Source organism: Bombus vosnesenskii, unplaced genomic scaffold (assembly GCF_011952255.1).
Source record: "Bombus vosnesenskii isolate JDL3184/JDL3185 unplaced genomic scaffold, Bvos_JDL3184-5_v1.1 scf7180000013355, whole genome shotgun sequence".
In the NCBI taxonomy this organism is placed as follows: Eukaryota; Metazoa; Arthropoda; class Insecta; order Hymenoptera; family Apidae; genus Bombus; species Bombus vosnesenskii.
In genome coordinates, this window is record NW_022882990.1 from 2,034,919 (window position 1) to 2,053,575 (window position 18,657).

The 18,657-nt window shown below is 29.8% G+C and overlaps 2 protein-coding genes and 1 long non-coding RNA gene across 6 annotated transcripts in view; 1 reads left to right on the top strand and 2 right to left on the bottom strand.

The window, feature by feature from the left end:
- The window catches only part of LOC117237084, a 317,445-nt gene that overhangs the window by 177,117 nt on the left and 121,671 nt on the right, over window positions 1-18,657 (bottom strand). The gene's annotated exons all lie outside the window — the stretch shown is intronic.
- The window catches only part of LOC117237083 (trichohyalin-like), a 149,050-nt gene that overhangs the window by 71,731 nt on the left and 58,662 nt on the right, over window positions 1-18,657 (top strand). The gene's annotated exons all lie outside the window — the stretch shown is intronic.
- Window positions 15,065-15,883, bottom strand: LOC117237085. The gene is made up of 2 exons (XR_004493946.1): window positions 15,445-15,883; window positions 15,065-15,368 (listed from the first exon to the last, which is right to left on the bottom strand). It is a non-coding gene; the product is annotated as an uncharacterized LOC117237085 (long non-coding RNA).

Sequence of the window (18,657 nt, forward strand, 5' to 3'; positions counted from 1 at the left end):
TCGGTTTTACGGTAGTAGTTGTTCATTAGAACGAAGATTAAGAGCTTAATGAGAAGATTTTTTCTGCAAAATTTTTTAAATTTTTCTAAACTTTTGGTGTTCTATTATTTTAACGAGAGGTAATACTATTATTATTGAAAAATTTTATTTGGTTTAATAAAGAAAACCGAGTTCACATGGTTCATATAAGTTTTTCCCTTTTATTTTTTTAAATATTAATTCTTTAAGCATTTTCTAAATTTTGTTCTTATGCTTGCTTTTTTGCTTTTGTATTTGGTAATGGCTTTATATGATTATATTTTAATGAATATTTAAATTATGACAATTCTGATTTAATTATACCCTCATTTTTGAAATACATTTCGCATGTATCTGAATTTTATTAGAATTTCTCACGTTGAACTATTTATCTGATTGAATTAACTTGGAATGAGTTAGCTATAATATGCATATAACACAATTAAGTTCTTACTTTGACTTTCTAGATGAAATAGGTGAGACATGAAATTGAAAGCTTTATGAATTTTTAGATATATCATAGATTATATTTTTATTAATTAGCTATTCGATGAGAAAATCTAATCTAAACTGACTATTTTCTATAAAATGCAAGTGATGTCATATCATACGGTTATAATTATCTTTCCTCTTATTATTCATTATTATGTTGATAGTCATTTATATCTGCTAATATAAATTTACTAAATTAAATATCTCTGATCTCGTTTACAAGTAGTTTCAAAAGTCTCTCTCCGTTTCAAAAGGAAGAAAGTATCTTATTAGTCCTTATAAGGCAAAAGTACTCATCAGAACCTTTTATGAGATTAAAGGGAGCTGTATTTTGTAGAATAAAGTATTGTGTCTTTCTCCTTTAAAAAATAATTACATTACACCTTGCTATTTACTATTTCATTTGTCAAGTTAGAAGAATTAACTTTATTATTTTTCAGTAACTGTCGTTTATAATTTTAGAATTAGCTCATCTTGTTAAATCTCTATCTCAACATTAATAAAATGCATTTTAAATAAAAATCCTATAACATTGAATCTAAAACATATAATACTATATCATCGTACAGAAATTAAACTGCACAGCTATTTAAATAAAGCTGTCTACTGTATCGCCTTCTAGCCATTAATCTCAACCGATGTGTTATACAACAACAATGTTCCACAGTCATTGAAAAGTAATCATAAAAATACGCATGTTCTTATCTCTCTGAAATCGACACGTGTCGAAGATTTGCCATAAATCAATTTTACCAATGAGGTCGGTCTTTCTCATTTATTTTTATACAAAACTTAGTGGGTTTGTAAAGAAGATATAATAAAATAAAAAATTTCAGACCAGGTTTGCTAAAAATACATACATTTGTCATTTAATTAATCGATAACTTGCTAAAGTATATACAGGGTGGTTGATAACTGGTGGTACAAGGCGGTGATTCTACGTGAAAAAAGAAGTCGAAAATATACAATACAAATTTTTCGTTTGAGGCTTTGTTTTCGAGAAAATCGACTTTGAATTTTTGCTTTGAATTTTACGTGTGCACTTTATCACGTCTCGTTGTCTCGATGGAAAAATTAAAAAAAAAAAATTTTTTTATTCGATATTTTCGACTTCTTGTTTCGCGTAGAATCACCCCCTTTCTGCTTGTACCGCCAGTTACCAACCACCCTGTATAATGTTGCGTATACGCAGCATTAACTATGATAGGTAAGACAAATTAAGACAGGAAATATGAAGCAACACTTCTTTTTTCAATTTTGGAAGGTACTACAGTAATTGATGAAAATATTCTGAACACTTACCATAGAAATTTTTCACGTGTATATTGTGTATGTTATAGAACAATTTGGAAAATTTCATTAACAACGTAATGAGACAGGATTATCATGATTGATAAAATTTAAAGCTAATCTGAAAACATATATAGAGATCACAAGATGTTTGTTGCAAACATATATTTTGTAAAAAATTATTATACAGCGTTAATAATAGGTAATAGATATATAAGGTCTCACTGAATTTGTAGGTTTATTAACGTAATGGATAATTAAACGTTTAAACAATTTCACGATTTCTGCGAAATATACATTTGTACTGAATATCTTTATTCTACATTTTCAGATTTATTTCAAATTTTACCGATATGTTCACGATAGTCGAATGTTATAAGATTGCCAATGAAATTTCAAAATGTTACGTATGAAAGGTATTTATTTATATTTCGAATACTTTCATGAACGTGTGTATAATACACGTATATTCTTAAAATAAAATGTTCCGTGTCAATAATCTTCTACTCTTATTGAAATTTGTTCTTCTAAACACATTTCTGTTGATTTCTTTGTAACATTAAATTAATAAAAATAAATATTTTTCATTTCTCCCTCTCCTTTTACGATTGATGTATGTACAATATATTTATCTTTTTGTTCAGAACAGCACATTCATATCAATCACACTGTACTCATTATCTCGCTCTGATATTATTGAAAATGAACGCGTAGTCAAGCTATCACAAAATTTAATTCAATTTGCATAAAATCAATTCATCTCATATTTCTGACCAAACTTATTTCTAATTAAAAAATAACAAAACTAATCCATCTACTCCTTGAACTTTTTTCTTCCTTATTCTCCACTCTTTATTTTTTCTGTCTTTCGTCTGTTTTGGCCAAATACCTTGGATTTTCTCTAAGTGTTCTTTTCTTGCCTTCGTTATCGCGATTTCCATTTTTTATCATTTTACTTACGACTGATCGCGTGATGACCCTCGATTCGATCAAACGAGATCGTAATATCTGTCGATTCCCTCTCGCTCCACTGACAATCCCGACGTGAAAAAGTAATTCCTAGCCGATTTATAACCGCTTATTTTTTTTTGGTTACAATTTCACACAATTTCATTAGTTCAAGCTAAGGGTAAATAGCGGCTAGCAAATTGACAATGGAAAGCTTCAGTTCCTAACATGATCTACTGCGGCTTTCGAGCTAAATATAGTTCAGGGAAGTTGAAATAATTTGGTGCTTTACATTGACGAATAGAAAAAATAGAAAATTAATTATTTTAATCTACATTTAGTGTGATAAATTTTAGTGATAAAAGGTAATTGGGAATATTCTAGTTTCAAAGCCGGAAACTAGATCCAATGGTTAATGATTTTCGATAAGCTGAAATAATTCAGAGTTTTGTAGTAATAAATTCCTCAAAGAGAAAGATAATAATTATATATGTATATTGTTAGAGGCGCAGGATTGATTGGAAATAATTAATGAAAAACACATTTAACACACATGGTAATAGCATCTAATAGATAGTATTTATAATAATCGTAATGAAAAAAGAGAGTACGATATATCCATCCGATAGATAAACAGATGTGAATATATCAACGAAGTAAAAATAGCATTGTGAAAATGAAATCACAAGGTGGAATGAGAAGTGAGCAGCAGGTTCAAACTCCACAATACATATTATACACATATCTAAGAATGTTTAATGTTAATTTTATATTTGCATTGTTACATTACATTGTGAGTCAAATTATCAAAATTTTTTGAAAAACAAATTTATGGGAACTATTATGTAGCCGTGTAGTATAATGTGACCGTACGAAATGACTAGCAGTGAATGACTAGTACACTAGCAGTGTACAAATACCTATGCACATTTATATACTTGCGAACGTAAAAGATGGAATCTAAATAAAGATTTGTTACACTTGTATTTTACTCTGCATATTGTGTGTGTTCTACGTGTTGTTGCAGTTTTAAGGTTTCCCTAATGTTTCGTTTCATTTCATTTTGATACAATTTCACGATACATATGATAATTATTTTGCGATTTATCTGAATATTAAAATAAATAAAATTTAAAATATTTTTTGTATAGATTCGTTTGAATGTTTATAATTCTATCCCGTTTGCTTTGATTTAGATATATTTCAATATTTGGATTTGGATAAAACTATATCTTTTATCTTGTTTCATAACCGCATATATGAGAAACAAACACGCAATTTAATATTTTGAAAAATTGCTTATATTGGGATACGTGGATTAATGAATATTTTATGCTTTCTATTGTTTTATAGGTATTCTTCTAATTTTAAAAACTTGGATGTTTAAAAATTTTATTATAGTATTGTTGTTTGAGAAATATACGCGTATTAATTATTATAAATTTAAGTTTGAAGAAATTTAAGCCTCGATATTCTCTATCTGTATTGAACACAATTATTGTTCTAAATATAAAATATTTCTTCCATAGATATGATGAATGTGAAATTAATAATAAATTATATTACTTTAAAAAGATAAAATAACTTCTTAAATCTAAAAGTGTGCTTGTTCCTTATTATGGCAAGTATGTACTTTTCTTATAGAATATATTTCACAATATAAACTCAATAAACATTCATAGAAATTAATGATCACGCTTCCTAACAAAATATCGGAAATATTTGATCCTATAAAATAAAATAAAGTTCTTCTGATGTTGTCGGTTTGCTAGAGCAGTGACATAAGTAAGGAAATGAAGTTTTTCAAGAAATCAATGGTTGAAATAGAAAATTATTAATATCTCAACCATTTAACAATGTAATAAACTTTTCTTCTATATTCTAGGTTAAAGAGTTTAGGTTTTGAGTCTGTAATAAAATCTTGTTTATGTGGAAATAAAAATATTAGAAGCTTGTCTTAAGAGAGATCTTAAATTGTAACATTGTTCTTGAAAAGAAGTATAATTTTATTTAATCGTACTTTTTGCTTGTTGTTAGTACATGGCTCATATGTGAAGATAATTTCTGTAGATATCTTAAAATTAATGATTTTTATGCTATATCAATTCTCCAGCAAACAAATGATATTTTATTAATCTAATCGTAAATATATATACATCACATAAAATAACAAATTACTCACATAATTCAAATATAATTTTCAAATATTATAATACGAATATTCTCAAGAAATGGTCATAACATTGTTGCTTCATGAGTACCACAAAAATCTTTTCAATTAGAATATGCATTTTGCTTGACTGTGTGTTAAAGGACGTCGTGTTTCAATTGAGATTTATTTTAATTACATGCAAATTGCACGCAGTTTGTACACAAGGAAACTTACATTTTCCACCGTGAATTTTCCGATCTTCTCTGTGAATTCTAATCTTTTTTATTCTCGCCTACTTGTCCGTAATGTGCAACGATTGCAGGCGACATTACGTCGCATCGATACATACGATCGAATCGCGAATGCAATCTCTGACGAGGATAGACAACACCCGCGACTGGTACAACTTACTGGTGCTGTAAATCATCGCATTATTGAAAAGGATATGGAACCCGAGTAATTTCTTAGTAACAAATGGAACACGTCAACCTCGATTTCGATGATATATTGCATTCATAGACGACCAAGAACGCGAGAAACACGAGAATCCAATGGCTTATGGCAAGTTTAATAATTTTGATAACCTTACGCTTTTACGTTTTGTTTAATATTCTCGGCCCGCGTTTGTTTCACAATTCTTTGAGTAACATGATTTGGACATTTTATAAATATAATTTAATTTATTACTAAAATTACTGATATAATAAGAATAAAGCTTATGAAATGAAAGCTTATAAAGCAGTACACAATGCAGGAAAGAAATATGGCTTTATACATATACTTAAAAAGATTAAAAGTTTTTATCTAAAATGTTATTAAAATTTATTTATTAATAAATAAATGAATAAATAAATATTTGTTAATATTTATGAAAATTCTGTTTCATTAAAGGAATATCATTAAAACATGGTACTGTGAATCTATACAATTTCTATGAGATATTATGTATGACTTCTTTTGATTACTTTGACAGTTCTAATGTTAAAATATTCGTGGCCGATAATAAATATCATCAAGTTCCTAAGGTAGGAATCTGTGTAACATTTTACAATTAAGACAAGAATAAGATTTTGAAGTTTTCTTTCAAATACCATGTCTTATATCAGTAACTGGTATTAACTGAAATTAATGTGGAAAAATCTCTTTCCCTCTTAATCATTCATAATCTAATTAATAAAGTTGTTGTCATAATGAAATATTCTTACATATGTTTTCACATCGCATCCTATTTTGTAATAAGATTCTTTTATCGTCCATAATTTTTATGTCAGCATATTTTTATATACAATTATCTTGTAATTAATAGTATACGATATGTATACCTGGTGAAATCGAGCTCTATAAATATGTTCCGTACCAGACGCTTTTAAATATCTATCTTCTGGAGGAAGTCATTTTTTAACTGGTTCAGAACGGACATACATATCATACATGTTTAATAATTCGAATATTTTGCGGACGGAAACATTAACATTTTTCAGTGATTAAGGCATCGTGTAAAGTAGGATTTCAGATATTATAGATATATTTTGATACACGTACATATATACAAGAGTACATCGTTATTTATTTCCATGACTTGTGACTTTTAAATTTGGGACTACCTTATAGTAATCTAATAAAATTTAAAAACTTCTTTTGTTCATCACGTTACTAAGAAAGGATAAAAATTGTGTTGAAAATTTCGAAAGAGAGCAATTTAAACAACTAAATTCTAGATGCTATAAAATTGTAAAATAAATAAAATATAAATTAAATTAAATTCAATTATTTATTATCTGTAAATTAATTAAATATTAAGAATGTCAATGCTTATATACATATATGATGTGAATCAGTTTTAATTTTTTAAAGTGTAAAATATTTATTCAAATAATAGATAGTTTATAGAAATTCGTTGCAAACCAAAGATCCGAAAAAGTTCCCATTATTCTGATTTAAATAAAGAATAGTTTATCGCCGTGGTATAAACCTCCAGTTTTTCGAACTTCATGAAATTGTAAGATCTAAATGGAAGAAGTATGGAATGGAAGAAATGGAATAGTAATGAGAAAAATATTAAGTAAGTGCTTAGGATCCCCTTTTATAATAATAAATATAATATTAAAAAAGGAACAGAATTCGATAATATAAATTGATGGCAAAAGATTGTAAATAAATCATTACATTAAACTATTATTGTTAGCGAATTAATAAACATTTTCCCTTGTCAAGTAGCATTGCATTAGTAATTATTCTCATTTTGTTGTCGCTAAAATATGTTTGATATTTGATCGGAAGATTGAAGATCAATCTGATCCGTTTGTCAATTTTCGAATCAGTGACTGTCAGAAAGTCCGATTGCGAGACACTTCGACGAAGAAACAACAAAACATTATTATTACCTGTCACGCGAAACTTTGCATAATTTAGTTCATCGATTAAGTACATTGTTTGCGTGCGTGAAGTCCGTGCAGGATGTTAAAACGGTGAAAGATAATCAAAAACAATACATATATACATAACCGCGATTGGAGCTAAAAAGATAACCGATGTTACTGAATGTCTTTCATTTAGAAATATTTATTGATGTTATGAATGCTATATCGATGATGTATTGTTTCTATTGATGCTAATTTTGGTTATCTGTATTTTTGTCACTACCACAAACGAATAGTTTCACAGGTTATTTAGTAGTTTCATTTATTACATCATTACGTTATAACATTTTACAATTGCAAATACTCAAATGCTATAACTTTTAAAATTTTCTGTCAGAATATTCTAATGAAATTAAAGTCCATACTTTCCTTAGAAACAAGTGATCAATAATTAAATATTAAATATGTCAATATTTAAAAAGCATCAAATATTTCACAAACATTTCAATGATTATTTGATATAATAATAGTAAGGCTAGCCAATTTAAAAACAAGAGAAGTGATTAATGAATGAACTTCAGTATACGAAATAAGCGATAACGATGCGTTGTTACGGGATAAATGTAACAAATGAAATATGTTATAATATAACATGTAACAAACAAATGTAATAATTAAAGTGTTAATAAATCAGGAATATTTATGTCTAATAGTAGTCAGAAGCTATCATAATATTTCTACGACTTTAATTTCAACGAGCATTAAACGACGACTTCAAAGTGTAATGAACTTAATTTTTTGCCACAGTCAATTTTATATTTTGAAATGGAGTTAGATGTAGTTGTAGAAGTATTATACCTTCTGACTGTGTTACTAGATGTAAATATTTCTGATTTGTTCCTACTTTGTGCCGTAGTAACACATGTTCGTTACCGCCCATTTCGTACATATTTTTTGTTCTTTATTATAATTCTTTAATACTGCTTCCAATGATACATGTTTATATGACATTTTTTTCTTATCCTGACTTATAAAATATACTGACAACGTATGGTCGGAAAAATTGAGACATCGTGTATATAAATCTGCTATTGGGTAATCATAGATACCTACAATATTTGTATCGTTATAATGGGCATGATATTCACAATGGATATCGATGAACTTCTTGAAACATTCCGTCCCATCCGACTTCGATGCTTTTTGAATATGTCATAAAGCTCCTTAATATTTTGAACAACTTTTTCCCATCCATCCATTTGTAACGGGCTGTGATCGCCCTTAGTTTCCAAAATATTCGCTAACAATTACCAATACCAATACAGTGTATTTCTGTTTATAGTTGCACGTGTCAGGCAACGTATGCGTCAGTATTAGTTGCGGTTGCTTGACTCCTGTTTATAAACGAGGGTCGGGTGCACTCAACGTGCACAATTGAACATACGAGGCTGCACGAAATGTTTGTTATAATTTATAACTCAATTAAAAGAGAATAACATCAATATATTGAGTATAGGTGTAGGTTAGATTTTTCAAACTGGTCACCGCGAGGTTTTATTTCGTAAAATGATATCTATTGTTCACTCGCCTATTATATTTTAGTAATTAATTTGTTGTTACTTCACGCAACCGCGACGGCCACCGCGAAGCGGCCAGATCGAAAGATCTAGTCAGAACCTAAACTCAATATATTGATTATACAGGGTGGTTGGTAGCTGGTGGTACAAGCGGAAAGGGGGTGATTCTACGCGAAAAAAGAAGTCGAAAATATAGAATAAAAAAAATTTTTTTTTAATTTTTCCATCGAGACAACGAAACGTGATAAAGTACACACGTACCGAGCGAAAATTCAAAGTCGATTTTCTCGAAAACAAAACCTCAAACGAAAAATTTTTATTCTATATTTTCGACTTTTTTTTCCGCGTAGAATCACTCCCTTTCCGTTTGTACCACCAGTTACCAAACACCCTGTATATTTATATATGATATATTTTTAATTGAATATATTATAATATATTACATAATAATATAATAATTATATATTATAATAGACATTTTTTGTCATGTTCAGTTATGTGCGGGGGCTTTAAGCTCACCCCACACTCGTTTATGAATCGACCGGTAACTAGGAACCAAACTGATACATATGCTGCCACAGACGCAATATTATAAGTAGAAATACAGTGCAGCAGCACTGACAGATTTTAGCGAATGTCTTGGAAACTGAGACCAATCACCGATTACATTTATAGGAAGAAATTGTTCAAAGTGTTGATTTCTATAACATCATTCTACAAAATCATCGAAATGGCAGAGGAAGGAACATTTCTACAAGTTCACCTAGAAGTCAATTACAATCTATGTTGTTTTGCATTATAAATTAATTGAAAAAGGTTTATGTCGTTTAGGATGTTTTACTATTTCCTTGTTATTTAGGGTTGACTTAATGTTATTTGAGATATTATGTCGTCTTCTTTTGTTTTGGTAACTTTAGCAATCAATTAGTATATATTCTTCAGTGATTCTTTATTCTGTTCGTCTTAGTTGAAACCAGATTTATCTATAATTACGTTTAATCAAATATTTTAAAAATTTCCTTCTGAATAATTACTATCTGAATAATTTTTGTATATTTATTATTATTCTCGTATCTTAAATTGTAAATCAGTAATATTGACAAAAAAGGACCCAGCTCCAATTATCCTAACCTTGACCTTGATACATATTGTCAAGGACCACTCTCCTAACCAACTTCCAGAAGATTTTAGCTGTCGCTCCCTAGCGTTCATCTCTCAGCTTTTATTTTAAAGAAAAATATATTTACAACGTACGCGTTGTTCGCCCGCACCACTCGCTCATAAAAATTTACTCTACTATCCAATCTAGTATCAATTTCATATGCAAGCGAAAGGAGTCCCATTTTTTAAGGAAAAATATCTTTTTTTAAAGTTCCTCACTCGCTCGCTCCACTCACGTATAGGATTGATATTAGGTTGGATTAGATTTTTACGAGCGAGTGGAACGAGCGAGCAACGCTTGTGGTGCTTCTTTACCATACATACATACCTACCATGTATTGTTTTTTATAGATCTTTTTTGCTAATAACTTCTTGAGGAATAAGGAGCGACGACTAAAACCTTCTGGAGATTACTGAGTAGAGTGTTCTTGACAATATGTGTCAAGGTTAAAGTAATTGGAGCTGGGTCCCCTTTTGTCAATATTTACCATGAAGTGGAACATTTATATCATATGTATGTCCATTTTATTTGAAAACACGTAAATAACTCGAAAACTATTGATGAAACAAAAAAATGGTTCAACCAAATGTTGTACGATTTTAAGAGAGACACTTCATACCGATATTTATTTTACCCTGTAATGACCTTATAAAGCCTTGTAAAGCTATGAACATCATAATCTTAAAATTGTAACATCTATCTAGACCATATTTCTTCGAGCGAGCAACTTGCGCGATTCTCCTACTTGCTCCTATTTCACAACATAAACTCAGATTCCTATTCATAGAATCTTTCCTTTACGCTCATTTTGCTTCAATAATGGTATGAAAGAGCAGTGATAACATATAAATTGGAACAAAAAAGCTTTTACTGCGGTCGCACATGTGTAAACTTTGTCACCCGACTGAAGAATCCTCTTATCACTTGCCATCAAAACAAACAAAATCGCGATTATGTACGTACACGTCCCTAAATGAAACCTCTGACATTTGCCGCAGCTCAATATTTAGTAAATGTTGAAGTTTGATAATTAATTTCGGTACCAGCACGAAATAAATATTGATTTTATAATATTTCTGACTTACATACATATACCGACATTGGTTGGTAAATTTTGTGAGTTTGTCGAAAGGACCTAACATTTTCCCTATTCCGTACTCAGGCTTCTGCAGCAACATAACATATTATATATTTCAATAATTGATGTGCATTTTCATCTTTTTAATATGTGTATATTTTATATTATATACATCTTATATATTTCTTTGATCTCAATTGATTTTTACATTAGTATATTTATTGTATGTAAATATACGAATGCAAGATCATAAGAATAAATTGAACGTAGAGAATATATACTTTTAATCAAAAAATTGTTTTATACGTAATACATATCACACTAAGCTGTATACTATATGTGTATATCTTTTATTAAATCAATTTAGTTCCTACACTGTTTAATAGCCAAGAGGTAACATATCATATTAGGTTTTCTATTTATCGTAAAATTAATTTTCGTTGTATTAAAGTAATTTGTTAACAGCCTTTCATTTATGAGTCATTATAGGCTAAGACTTTAATCTGAAGATCTTAATTTCAATTTCCTAAAAAATTGAAAATAACGTTCCTTCAAATATGCAAAAGTTTCATATTAGAGGCCAATATTATAGAATTACGATGTTATGGAAGCTAAAATTGTACTGTGTGATATACTTCGCACTCTGGAATTCCAGCACGCGTATAACGAGGTAGAAAAAATGTAATAAAACTGATTGACTAGCGGGAAGACGAAGATCAATGGAAGGTGTTGTATGCGCCAGGAAATTTTACAACGGTATTAGAGCGGCAAATTTAATTAAAACTTTTAATTGAAAAAATTCATACCAAATGTTTGACTAATCAGTGGTACAAAGTGACTGAAATGACACAATTTTTCTTGCTACGGCATCATAGTTATGTTAAAAAGATGATAAAAGTATACGAACACTTTTTATTTAATAGAAAAAATGCTGTATTAAAAACGCAAAATGTAAATCTTTCTTGATATGAATTACGCTTAAGATATAATTTTATCCGATTTTTATTTAAGTTAATTTTATTTAATTTTATAAAGTTCATACTAGTGTAGTAATAGGCGTGTACGTAGTGAATTATTTACAAATACTAATTTAGGAATAAATATCAGCTGCTCATAAAATACTGGAATAAATTCATCGACGACAATAAATCTTATTTTCAATTGCAATGAATTAAACAACGTGAACGAAGTATTTGAAACTTTCGTGTTATAAATTCTAAAATCTCTTTCTTGTAAAGATCACTAGGATTTATTATCATAGAACTAATTTAATTCATAAATAAATTAATTTTAAAATTAATCACTTTACTTGAAAAATTTGTACGATCAAAAATAGATACATAAAATAGATGAAGTAGAATTAATATATATATATATTAAATTAATCCCCATATCAACATTAACTGTAATCTATATGATTCAAATAGATGTATAATTTACCAAATGTCCAGCTGGACAAATTGTAAAGTATAAATTAAATAATAAAAAAAGAAAAAAAATAGATGTACTAGCATATGATATATTAATAAATATTGTGGAAATAACTCATTAAAGTTACGTTATAAAACGTTTATCCGAATACGTTTAAGTTCTAATTTTTGGTTTTGCGCAAAATTTCCAACTACCAAGTCGTTCTCCAAATTAAGTTATTAAACTGCGATAGCTCGAGCTTATGGTAATGCCGTACTCTCATTTCATGTCATTTAGTAACGAAGTACATGTATTACGAGCACAACGCGAATATAAATCACACAACGAAAAAAAAAGGGAAATTGAACGAATTACGTTTTTCTTGAAAGATTAATGCGCCATTTATTTGGCTTTATAAAACATTGTATATTGAACTTATATTGAAGCTTAGGATGAAAATATATATAAATAGGATTTCGGGATAAATAGAACAAATAGGATATACAAGGTGGTTGGTAACTAGTGGTAAAAAAGAAGTCGAAAATATAGAATAAAAATTTTTAGTTTGAGACTTTTTTTCGAAAAAATTGACTTTGAATTTTCGCTCAGTACGCGTGCGGTACGTTATAACGGATCTCACTGTAGATCGTTGTCTCGATGGAAAAATTAAAAAAAAAAATTTAAAAAAATGTTTATTCCATATTTTCCACTTCTTTTTTCGCGTAGAATCACCTCCTTTCCGCTTGTACCACCAGTTACCAACCACCCTGTATATAAATAGGATTTTTCTACCTGTTGTGTCTAACTCACCATCAATTATTTTATCTTAAACTTTATTGGAATTGGTAAAGTTTTCTTCCGCTGTATTTATTCCAATGAATATTTGCAGATATCTATATGTAATGAATTTTTTTTTATTTAGTTATTTACATTCACAATTTGTCCGATTTGGACATTTGGTAGAATTATATGTAATGAATGAATGAATATTTTGCTAGGTTTATTATATACAGAAGATACAGAATTAGTGTAAGTTTTTATGTATATCATATGGTAAATAAATGACTTTCTGTAAACTACATATATATATTCTTTTTCTATTAATATTTGATGTAAATAGCATTAGTATGGTTACTAGCGACATCATCGGGAGGGTGATGCGGAGTAGTTTTTACACTAGGAATTCCGATTCTGTTGCCTACTTGACAGGAGTTGATAGATCTGTTGACTGTCAAGGTATATACAGATGCAAACTTTGGAGATTCAGCTAAAATAACTGCTTTTTTACTTCATTATGTGTTACTTATTATTACCCATGCGTAAGTTGGTACTGGGTTAGACTTTTCAAGAATCTCTGTATTTTCGGTGTTGTATTCTGGCCTTTCCTTGAATTTGGGAGCCACATGTTGTGTCGTGTCAAGCCGTTACGTAGTCAAGGTCGTTTTTACAACTATTGCTTAAGAACAGACGCCTTTGACTTGGATATATGTGGTACAACTCCTGGTCGAGATAAAAACCAGAGGCACTTACAACAACGTCAGCCTTTTAACGCCTTCTATAAAATATTTTCCCACTCTAGGGAATTCCACAAATTCTTTCTTCCTCTCCCTTTATATATATATATATATATATGTCGGGTTAACTTTAGGTTTATGGGCGTGTAACGAATCTTCATTCGGACTAGCCATCGTTGTTGCACAATAGAGATTATATTTACTGATATAAATATTGATTTTTACAAAGTTTGACAAATAACCGTGGTGGTTAAACACTCGAGAGTTAGTGGCAATGTTCTTAGGTTCAATAACAAATCCACGGTCAACAGGGTAACTCTTTGTTAAACGTAGAATATATTTTGAAGCACAAAGTAACGTTTGCTGTGACGCTCGGTATAATAATGCACGTAAAGACGATGTACAAATTCTCCAAGCTGATCGCAAGAATAAAAGATTGATGGAAATTTTCCTCTCCTTACGATCGCGTTTGTTCGTTGCATATTGGCCGGGGATACCAATAAAATTCCAGCCGCCGTTGCTAGGCAGACCCGCGTAGAGCTGACATTGCTCTTTCCCGGGGTTTGATTGTGAATACAACGTGTGCCCTACAATATTGGCACTTCTCTATTAGGTAAAAACGTTTATTCCGTGACCGTGGCTACGTTCGGCGACCAGTTGCGTCACCTCGAGCCCAAGCCCACCGTCACAAATCTCATATCATAACAACTATCGAATCATAACAACTATTTCTAAATTTTATCATTTAAGTAGAGCTATAATAAATAGTCTAGACTAAAGTATTGTGGACCTTCCCAAAAATTCCAAAAGAAAGGCCCCGATGTCCCCTCATCTCCGACATATATATCTTGGATCCAACATTGTTTATTTTTTAATTTGTGCTTTACAATTTGTCCAGCGGGACATTTGGTAAATTTTTCTAACCTTATTGCTAAATAGCATGTGGATGGCTACCTCCAGCGGGTTACCATTTTCGAATTTGCCTATTTTATTTCTTTAGCAAGGTCAGTGGGATGTTTACTTTTTAATCTTTTTTTTTATACGGGTTTTTTCAGCATACGGGTTTTTTTTTGTATCTTTTTGCGTATCTGCCGATTTCTTCTTTGAACATTGGTATTTGTAGGTCTTTGCGTATATCCTCGTTTCTGACATACTATGGAGCGTTGACTATTGTTCTGAGTATTTTCGATTGTAGTGACTTTAGTTAGATTCAACATTGGTGACGTTAGTTCCAAAACTTTTGTGCTCAGAAATATGTGTCTACCATCTTCGCTCCTGGCTTGGATTTATTTACTGCAGCAGTGGATCATACCCTGCCTCCGCAGGTGGCATGACCGCGCTGCTACTAACCCTGACGTTAAGATTCACTAAAAAGTATTAAAAATCACTCGTGTATGTGAGTAGTTAGTAGCACAGTATCGCTCTATATCGTACGGCACTTACGATTAGCAATGTAAATATGTCTGGACAGCTCAGCAGCTCGATGTGAATTGTCTTATATTTATTTCAATAACAATTGAAGGTCTATTTCAATGGATAGTTATGTAATTCACTGAAATGTCAGTGAGACCCAATAAAAATTATGTTGCTAGTATTTGCGTTTGATAGCAAATAATAATCGAGTAAACAAGTAATTAATGTTTTCCAGACATGTTCCAGACTATTTAATAATAAACGAACATTTTGCAAAGAAACAAAACGATTACAAGAGCTTTATTTATTGCCATAATGATATTTGTACATTCTTTATTCAACAATCTTTATTTCAAAGTTGGTACTGTATTTAAATGGACAGCGTACAGGAATTTTAGAAGTAATTAATGTAAAAATAATTTGTGTGTGACATGTATTAAATCCATTGAATATTTTCTAATTCAAAATATAATTTTAATCAACTGTTTAGATTACAATATTAGTAATATTAAACTTCGTCAAGAGGTCTGAAAAATTTCACATGAAATCTTGCATTCAATTGTCATAAAAATATAAAATTAAGAAATTGAGGCGGAAATTTCATTTATTAAGCGAATACACTAAAAACAAATACTAATTATTTCGTACAACGAAGTAATTGTTAATTATTGTAATACGTATAAGGATGTTATATCTTAACTGAATATGTGATTGTTATAATTGTACAATACATTAAAAATAAAATTATTTGTATTTATATGAATTAAACGAAAGTATTAACTATTTAAAGACTCAATCGTATCTAAAGTAACGCATTATTTCATATCTATTAGAATGTGTGTATTACGCACACTTATGTTATTATTAATTTTATAATATATTCGGCACATAAATTACGAAATTAGCTCGTCTAGTTCGCGACTAAACTTTTGTGGACATATTTCTATGACAAGTTACAAATGATAAAAGACGTCGAATAAATCAGGGCGTCCCCTAAATGATATTCGCGATCTCTCTTCGCCGTTGTAGCTTGCGAACTAACCCAATTCATTCAGTACTAGAAAAATATTCTCGGTGATAGGTTATGTGTAGATTTCAAGGTAAGTCACGAAATATATATTCGACAATTTTTTAAAAATACTTTTGTTATTGTATTTTCGTATTATAACTTTGTAAGCAAAAATATCGTGCCAAATTTAGTTTCAATACGTTATTATTTGATTTAAAATAATGTTATATGTACTTTTTTTATGTTTTCAAGAATATTTTTTGAGCCAATCGTTCTTTTTTAAGTTATGTCAATTTGCATATTGCATATAATAGCTGATATTTGGTTTTGCCCCATTATTTATGCGGAAATTTATATAAATTATTCATTTGGCGGTGACAAATCTAGGGAGCTGGTTTCCGACACAACGAATTCTAAATTTAAAGAAATAATGTCAGATTTTATTTCAGCAGTCACTTATATCTTAAATAAATTCGATAGTCAGCTGATAGTAGACATTGCAATGATAGTAGTTAAAATAATTCTGTTTCGATCAAAATAAACGAGGCAAGAGTATTGCGTTGAAAGACATAATGGATACTCCTGTAATAGAAACCAAAAAAGTATTTAGAAGGAAGAAGCACTTAGAAATTTTAATGCCAACAAAATCCATCCAATAAAAATTATAAAAGAGAAGGAAGAAAAAGAAATATGTAATAAATCAAGCTAAAAAGAGAGAAAATAAACCAATAGGGTAGAAACCAAAGACTAACAGAAAGAAGGTTGTGAAAAATTTGAAGGATATAGAGAAAAACAATGAAAAAAGAGGAATATTTCTGCATATTTTGCAATGAATGAAATATATTTCCCCTCCAAGGGAGGATTGAATAATATGCATCCCATATTTAAAGTAGACATATAAAGACTGCACTGGCGCCAGTTCTACAAATATTAGTGATATTTATGATAATAAGTGAACCTCATTTTTAATTACTTCGTATTGTCCGTAATTACCCAAATAACCGACTGCAATTATTCGAAAGGCTTTCGACGATTATGGACAGTAACGTCTCTGTTATCGTGTAAAAGTTCTATGTTTTTATGATAATTTCTATAATTTGTTATTTTACCTTGTTTGTAGAAGATCCAAAGAGAAATATTTAAACACTAAAAAGTGATCATTACCTGTAATTTGGTTTTTATTTAAATTTTATTTTCAACGTTCGTGTTTCTCTCGTCTTCCACTACTAATATTGTAGAGAGGGGAGATCAGTGCGTATGTATGTATATGTGTGTTCAAGATAATCTCAGAAACTATTCAACCATTTTGGATAATTCTTTCACCGTTATAAAATACATTTCCTTCAGATGGATGCAGGTTATATTTTACTACGGTTACTCTTCAACCTGAGGACCTCAAGAAATTGAACAATGAGAATAAATGCGACCTAATTCGAATTAACACAACTTGATTTCCAATCCATGCACGGTTACTATTACAGTACAAATGCTATTGATTTCTATTGCAAATGATTTTGAGTAGTTGTGAATGAGTGATTTTAGCATCGTGAAGCTAAATTCATGTGAGTTCTCCCGTGTTACGATGACGATGTCGCGAGTTCCAGCTACTATTCACACTCAACGTCTTTTTACTATGATAAACAAGCGTGGCAGTTGCTGAGCGAATGGTATTAATCTGATAAGAAAACCTGCTATTGCGCATGTCGACGCACAAAGATAAAAAAATAGTAATGTGGAAAACTCGCTTTGCTAGTGACAAGAATAATTTTTAATAATACGTTTATTTGCACATTTTACAATATTGTAATCAATACTATGAATAGAAAAATGTAATTGTGCACCAATAATAGAATTTTGTAATACTTCATATTTTTTTAAATTTAAATTTAATAATAGATCAACAAATTATCGAAAAAAAGTTTTTAGTACAACTTGCATGTTGTAACATTTGAAATAAGAATTTGAAATTTCTAAGAATAGAAATAACAAGTTGATTGTAATACTATAAATCGAACATTGTGGCATAAACACTGGAACATAATTCAAATTATTCTGTTGTTAAAATCAATGGATGTATTGAAAGCAAGTGTCCTTGGTGTATTTTCAGTTGTAAACATTTTTCACTGAACATTAAACAAGCGATATTTCTAGTTAAACTACTATACAAAGCCTGGTCTAGTGTCACGTAGTGTTATAAAAAGGTCAGGATATTCATCATTCATAAAGGCAATAAA